This window comes from Motacilla alba, chromosome 6 (assembly GCF_015832195.1).
Source record: "Motacilla alba alba isolate MOTALB_02 chromosome 6, Motacilla_alba_V1.0_pri, whole genome shotgun sequence".
In the NCBI taxonomy this organism is placed as follows: domain Eukaryota; kingdom Metazoa; phylum Chordata; class Aves; order Passeriformes; family Motacillidae; genus Motacilla; species Motacilla alba.
In genome coordinates this window covers 20,440,825-20,449,018 of record NC_052021.1, presented here as the reverse complement: position 1 = coordinate 20,449,018, position 8,194 = coordinate 20,440,825, and positions in this window count along the sequence as shown.

Below are 8,194 nucleotides of genomic sequence, written 5' to 3'. Positions count from 1 at the left end.
CAACAGTTGTTTCTTGTGTGCACTCATTGTAATCACAGATCTTACCCAAAGGGAAGAAATGGCACTGTCCAGACTAACTCACTGGTGGTTTGATTTTATTGTGTAAGGCATCCTTTACAAGAAGAGTACAAAGCCATTTCCACAGAATTATCAGCCAGCTCACACTCACACTGACTGAGCATGAGGGAGAGTTGTAGTGACTGGGGCTGTAGTCTGTGGCCATGTTCTAATTAATTTAATGAGTACTGTTTGGATTCTTGATTAATGGTTAAGTGAGACAGCTCTTGATTTAACCACAAACTTAGATACACTGTGGGGAGGTGAAATAAGGAAAAATAAGTTTAAATGCATGTGAAGGGTGAAATAGAGACAACAGTAAGAGGGCCACAAGAAGCACAGACAATTAAGAGTCACCAGCTTCCTTTTCAAGTGAAAAATGAGCAGCCAGGAGGAAAGCAAGGAAAGGGAAAGGAGACTTCCTGCTTCCTCCTGGAAATCAGGGAGTTACAGCACTTGCTGCATCAGACTTGTTGGGGATGCAATGTTTATTAGAAGAGAGAAAAGACAACTGAGCTTGACTGGCTGCCATGGATGACTGCCTTTATTTTGGGTATCAAACAATTGCATGGGGCTAGAGAGGAGTGAGGAGAAGGTGCAGAGTTGCTAGACTGCTTTTCTTTTTTCTGTTAGGTGTCAGCGTTGCAATTGGTGGTTAAAAGGGTAGAGGAAACAAGAGGAAGCCTTTAACTCTTTAGAGTGACAAAAGAAAAAGATTAATCCAGGAAGAACTGGAAAAATAGAGCTAACATTTCTTTTTCATCAAAAAGATTTAAGGGGGGAAAAAAGAAAGTTCTAATGTTTGACAGCATTTAAACAGGAAAATAAGTATATTCACTAACTATCTATTTTAAAATTTATGCATTTTAAACAAATGTTTACAAGCATTTGACTACTATTTTTTTCATTCCCTGTTACAAATGACTTTTTATGGTAGAGGGCAATGCTCTATAAACTGCACGCCCACCCATGCAGTTACTTTATAAAGTGAAACACCAATAAATTATGCTATGCTTTGCATTCATAGGCTTTAAGTGACAGGGTTCTATGGTTAGATACAGACCACCTAGCAAAGCAGGCTGTCCTTGGAGGGTGAGCACAAGCTCCATCCAAGCAGTGTTGCTGTGCTCAGTCTTGAAATTGTTAAAAGTAGGAGCACAGCGAATGTACTGAAGTGAATTTATCTTTCTGTTCTATTTCTATGCTTCTAATATACTCTGGCTCCCTAGAAATGAGTCTAGCTACCAATAGGAGGGCATGGTTAGAGAGCTACACAAGCTCTTCAGACAGGTAAAACAGAGCAAATGCTTGGTCTCTCATCAGGGAAGTCTCTCATCAGGGAAGAGGTTAGAAATAAGCTGCCTCTTTTATATTAGGTCTGAAAACTGTACAATTATTCCAGCTTTCTACAGCTTTATGAGATGATTGTCAGGTTCCAGGTGGCACAAAGTTAAATTTTGTAAAATAACGGACATTAACTGGATTGCTTTCTTTTCTTCCAAAATATTAAACCTATATAAATATTCCCTTGAATTCCTTAGTTATACTTGAAATGCTTTTGTCACTCTTAGCCTGTTTATAACCTAATCATAATCATTGTACTTCAGAGAATGAAGCACAATAACCAAAACTTTGAACTTGATAAGTGCATTTCCTTCATTAAAATTTTTTAAATAAAGGAATGAAATAAACAGAAATATCACATAAAAGTACACTCTATTTCTTCTGAGCTTGTCAGTTCTTGTCAACATATATATTATATATATATATATAACATTTTGTTCTGAGAATGTCCAAGCACTAAAGCTACTTTTTTATGTGATAAAGAATTTTCTTTTTATTGCCAGAGGTTAACTTAAAGATTTTTTCCCTAATTAATATGAGAGTTTTGTGAAGCAAAATATAACAACTAGCAGGAACTAATATATGGGTTTTTTAGCATTTTTAAAACGGATTATATACATGGTAAGATATTTCTCTTCCTCCATTCAAGTAATAATAATGACTGGTGCTTCTCCAGGGGCTGATTTCCCACTGTACAAGTCCAGTCTTGCTAATTCTGCTGCAATCCCTTGACTTACAGTAAAGTAGTAAGATGAAGGATCAGAATCTCCGTTTTCCAAAGTACACACTGAGAGTGAAAATGATGCCTAAAAACTCACAAAACTATCATGGCCCAGTTAGGTCTTCATGGCCAAAAGATTCCATGGTGTTTGGAAGGGTGTGTCTGGGCAAGGGGGGAAGTAGTTTTCATGCCTAGTTCTGTATGCTCTTTTACAGGTGCTTCAAGAATATCTTCTTCTCCTACTTTGTAAAATTACTTTGCGGTCTTGCAGGATTGGTGTGAAGTTATTGTTCTACTCTTAAAAACTGGACCCAAATTCCAACTGAGGCTTAGCACTGTCTGCAGTGGCCACTGTATCCCACCAGTTCTTAGGCAAAGTGTATCACAGGAAGGACAGAGATATCCTCTGGCTTATGGTGCATAACTTCATGCTGAATCTGAGCACCACTGCTCCCACTTTGGAAGCAGACATTTGTGAACATGTTTCTAAGAGAGTGAATTCTAAATAGGGGGGTTTTGGGTGTTGGGAGGTTTTTGAGTTTGGTGGCTGGGGTTTTTTTTTTCTGTGTATTTTATTTGTTGGTTGGTTGGTTTTGGGGGGTGGGTTGTTTTGTTTTGTTTTGTTGTTGGCTTGGGGGTATTTTTGGTGACACAGAAGAGCTTAAGTAATCCCTGTCATATGTAAAGATTGCTTTGGGAAATTGGCTTTTCACATTTCAATTAGCTTCCTCTAACGCTCAAGCTAAAACCTAAGCAGCATTGTCATTATGTTCAGAAGGTAAAGGAAACAAAGAAGTGAATCACTTGTCATTTGCTATAGCCACCATCTTCTCTGACTTAATTAAAATATGACATTAATTTGGAAACCATTCAGCTACAGATATATATTGAAATGGTTATAATTTAATAATGATAGGTGCCAAAATTTTGTTCATTCACTCTAACAGTTTATTTTAGGAAACTCAGTCCAGCAGGATGAACCTTGAATATACAAATTATTGCAAGGAACAAAATTTTATGATGTCTGTTAGTTAATACAGAAGCCAATCTTATTAATCATGGATTTACAGAGGGCTGTTTTATTAGATGTTAACCATAGCTTATGTTGACAATTGATTTTCATTGTAGGACAACTAAATTTATTATTTGTAAAAAGATAAAGATAATTAAATTGACTTTATAAAGGTTACTATAATAAATGTTAGTACCTGAGAATAGCAAACATTAAACTGCCTTAGCAGCAAAAATTCAGTCAAGTGATAGGTGGTTTTTTTCCATTACATTTAATAGTCCCTGAACGTTTTTAGCCTTCATTTTATTTCCCAGGGTTTACGCCTACTGCTGTGAAAAACTGTTTAGGTTGAAGCCTCGCTTTTAGTTTATTTTCTTTTCAATAAAACAGGGTCAAAACATTTTTCAACTTATAGAAGTAAAATAAAACAAATTAAGGCTTTAAGTAGAAATGTATTATGTCATCCTGTCCTTTCTCATATTTGTCATGAAATTATTCAGACTCTGTTGAAAAAGATGTTGGATCTACAATAAAATTGTACACCTAGAGGGTTTTAAGAATTAAAAAGAGTATTACTAAGGAAGTTAATTTGGACCTTTGCTTCTTGCTGTAAGGGGAAATACAAATCTTGCACAGCCAGGATGCAAGTATTACAGAGAAATCCCTCCTCTGTGGCATTCCTACTGTGTGAACAGCCCCTGACAAGTGAGTACCCACTCCTGGTGAAAGTGAGAAGGGTGAGACACAGGAGTGCTGGCAATTCATGCTGCAGTGCTTTGAGAGCTGCCTCCCTGGCCTGCCAACAAAAGCTGCTGTCAAAGCACAGCCCATGTTCCTCCTCCCAGGCCACCAGAGTTTGGTCTTGTATTCATGGAGCTGCAAGCATTTCCACTTGTGTTTGGTGTGCTGAGGGGCTCAATCTTAAACCTGTATGGAGTTTGGTGTGACAGAGGATGGAGTTCAATCCTCACCAGCTCTTCAACAGCTGTGGGTCATTTGGATGGAGCTCGGCAGTCCAGGTGAAGCTTTGTTGGACATTGTCCTCTTGTGGTCAAGCCACTTCTTGGTCCCTAGTTCTCCTCCCAAAGCAAGGCATGGCCTGAATTCAGCCTTTTTATGTTCATTTAGCACTTGGTATGGAGGTACCCAAGTCAGAACCTTCAATAGCCTGATCTCTCCAGTACCAGGGGAGGCACTCAGGAACCTCATGGGATGATTCATTGCCCTGTGTGCTTCTCCTCACCAACTGTATGGGAACCTAGGGAGGTAGTGATTTTAACTTGGATGCTACAAGTGCATTGCTGAATCTGGGATAAGCATCATTCCCCTTAAATGTTCCTATTGTGATTTTTTTTTTTAATGGTAAAGGCATTTATTGAAACATAAAATACAGATGCCTTGGCTGAATTTTACCTCTTCACAGCTACCTCACACTGTCCTGTTAGCCACCTTCAGGTCGTTATAAATAGCACTTTCTGATTCTCTGTGTGCACATTTGCAGTGAAGGTGCTGAAGCCATTGCAAGAAACTGATATTGTCTGGTTTTAATACATTACTTAATCTGCCCAGGACTAAGCCAAGACAGACTTACTCTTCAGGCAGTTTCCATTTTGATGCAGTATTTACTTTAAATGAAAGGCCATGATCCTATTCAAAGACATGATTTCCCCTCTCTCCTCTGCTGTCATTAGAGTCAGATAACAGGAAGAGACAGTAAGATAACTGCCACTTATTTAGATTTCACTGAAGCTTTCAGGCAGAAACAGGGACGCCAGCCAGAGCCAAATCAATTCATTTGAATGATTTGCTGATTATCCATGTTAGTTATTCCCTGATTATCTTGCCTGTTGTCCAGGACTAGCTCTTTGCCTTTGGGCTTGGGTTGACTATTTATTTTAACCTATCATTTCTAGGGAATATTCTGCAGCATGAGCAGTGCACCCAAGTCTGCAGATACCAGAATAACTGGCACTGGAAAAACTAAGGATTGGTATTTTACTAACTGATTGACAGAAATAAAGCTTGATCATAATTTTTCATGGGGGCATCTTCGCTTGTTGGAGAAGCAGGATTAATAAATACTTTAATAGCTTTTCCCAAGACTTGGCTTGAACATTTAGATCGCTGCTTTTGTGTTTTAATTAATGCTTAAATTGTAGACATTCCAAGAGCTTCCCATTAAGATACACTGAATGGTGATTATACCTGTAGAAGAATTTAGTCTAAAAGCTGGAGAGCAGGTGAACATGCACAAACGGGCATGGATGTGGTGACATGAACTCCAACAGCAGCATAATGTGCCAAAGGTAGGTGTCCAGGCCCCCAGCTTCCAATCCAGAGTTGCACAACCACAGTCCTGTCCCTCTCATTTGGCAGCACAGTGCTGCTGGGGTCACTGCTGCATCCCTCCAGGGAGCTCATGCTCTCCATCCCAGCACCATTCAGACAAAAAAAGAGAATCAGTGCTGCTCCTAAGACTTTGCTTGAATGTAAGCTTTCTGTCCATAGAGTCTAGAAGTTCATATTCCAGGAGTCATACAAGATGATGAACTATAGCAAAGTTTAGGAAATTTGAGTCAATAACTTTGAGATGCTAAAGTACTATGGGATGGAGCTACAGCAGCAGGTGGCTAATTCAGTCAGATTGTGCAGTCTGACCTCTTTCCTGCAACCAAAGGATCTGAAATATTCTTCAAAGTCAAAGATAATGTTTTGTACTTTGGGGCTTCTGGTGATAAAGAGAAAAATAAGTCTCTGAATTTGCTTCTCTTGCATTGTCATTACTTTCCAAGTGAGGCAGGCCCTCAGCCAGCAGACTGTTTTCTGGCTTTTAACCATGTGTATTTTGACAACACAATGTAGATAAACACATACCGTTTTCTCAACAGTAGAAATAAATCACTTCAGTCTATTCCTTTCCATGCCTAAGTGAATTTTTCTGCAGTAACTGAGGCAGTTACACATCATCTGAGCTAATGCAGGAGACATTTGGAAACAAGGCTATGACCAAAATGAGATACTATCATTCTAAATTATGAAAGAAAGACACCTCCATGGCAAAGCAATACTGTTTAAATCAGACAACATGTTTTGCTGCCAAACACAGAACAAGAAATTAAAGCAACTCGTGATGATATCAAAATTACAGGCCAGTTTTCCCTCCCTCACGGACTGGTGCAACAGGTGCAGCCTGTGGGGTGAGGCTCTTTGCCCAGACAAGGGTGGCAGCCAAAGGGCCAGGGCTCTCTCCCTGCCTCACCAGCCTGCCCTGCTCTCCCTCCTCACCAGCCTGCCTTCCTGTCCCTCCTGTGTCTGCACATGCGACACTGTTCGTTTTGCTTGTCAGTCAGGACAAACTGAAAACCTCAGGAGGGACTGATAAAGCAGCAATTACAGAGCAAAGTCAACAAGAAGAGATGGCACCACAATGGGCGGTGGGAGCATTTGCTCAGTGAGGAGAGAGAGCTCCAGGAGCAGGTACAACTTTCACAGCACAGATAACAGGTAACACTTGACATCAGTCCCCAGTGAAGTTGATCCAACCTATAATATCTGCAAAATCAAACTTTTGGCTGGGCCAATAAATCTAGCCATTCTGAAACCTTAAAATTCCCCATTTCAGTCATACACTTTGCTGTAAACAGCATGTATTAAAGTCAGCTTGATCAGATCTATAAAAACATCCAAAGAGAAGTAAATTTTTGGCTTAAAGATTGCATTTTTTAAACTTACAGGCATCTGCTGACATCTGTGTGTCTTGTTAGGAGAGAAGCACTGGAGCTGCTTTACTAAGTCCATTAGCTCCAATGTCTTCTTCCTGCCAGTGACCAGAAGAGGCTACTGAGGGGAGCTGTGGGAGAAACAGGCACCAGCAGAAAAATCCTTTCCTGCTTCCATCAAACAGCTCTGAAAGGGCTTCCTGAGCCAAACACAGTGAGCAAGCTACTATGTTTAATACTCATCAATGTACCTATCCTCCATTAATTTCTCTTCTCTTTTTCTGAACCCATTTAGAATTTTGGCATCCAGCGCTTCCCATGGCAACAAGTTTCATAATTTAATTATGTGTTGTGTGAAAAAGTACTTCCTTTTGTTTGTTTTAAACCTACTCAAAGAGAATTACAGGATGCACAACAGAATTGCATGAGCAGACTTAAATGGGAAGATAATGTGGAACGACAATGGAAAATCAGTCTCAGCGCAGAGAACTGGAAACCAGCTTTGTTTTTCTTTACTCTGACCACCAGTACAGGGTTAGTTAATACTTCCTATTGTTCCTCTCCCTGTCATAAATAAGCCAATTCACGTGATTAGTGTGAAAAGTTAGAAAACAGTCTGAGGTTTCCACAGAAATAGTAATGTTTGTTAGAAAGATGAGGTCCGAGGTCTTCCTTTTCTCTTAGGGAAGACAAGATATGGTGACTGCTGTGCTGAGGGCCTCTGAATTTGCATTTGAACTTTCTAGGTGATGCAACAGTTAAAAATGTCAATATGATTTGGGGCTGTGTGGAGACACACCACAGGGAAAGAGCAAGTGAGTCTCTCTTCTTGGAACTGACGTGCGATAGCATCTGGAAAAGGTGAGTGCAGTTCTCTGCACCTCGTTACTGGGAAGCCAAGCTGGAGGAAGTTCAGAGAATAAGAGCCAACTGTAGCTATATGCTTGGAAGAACTGCCTGATGAGAAAAAGTACAAAGAGCTGACAGCATAGCTGCTAACCAACGCTTAGGGAGTAAGATGACATAATAACTGTCAAGTAATGTTTTAAGTGTAAACCTACAGGAATGAGAGGAACTAGGTTAGTGTGGGACAAGAGACTAGCATAAGTAGTGACAAACATAACAGAAAGAAAATGTAATTACAAGGTTTATCATCCCTGGCCTTGCCCCATGTGTGGGTCTTACCTGGGTGTCCCAGGTCTCAGCATGCAATGTTTGCCAGGAGCACACACATCGTGATGCTCTTGCCCAGCAGGGAGAACTGTGGCCACAAACTCAGCAATGCCATTGCCCACACTGTGAAGAGGGGCTCAAGTGTTGCTTGCACGTCCCAAAAGCAAC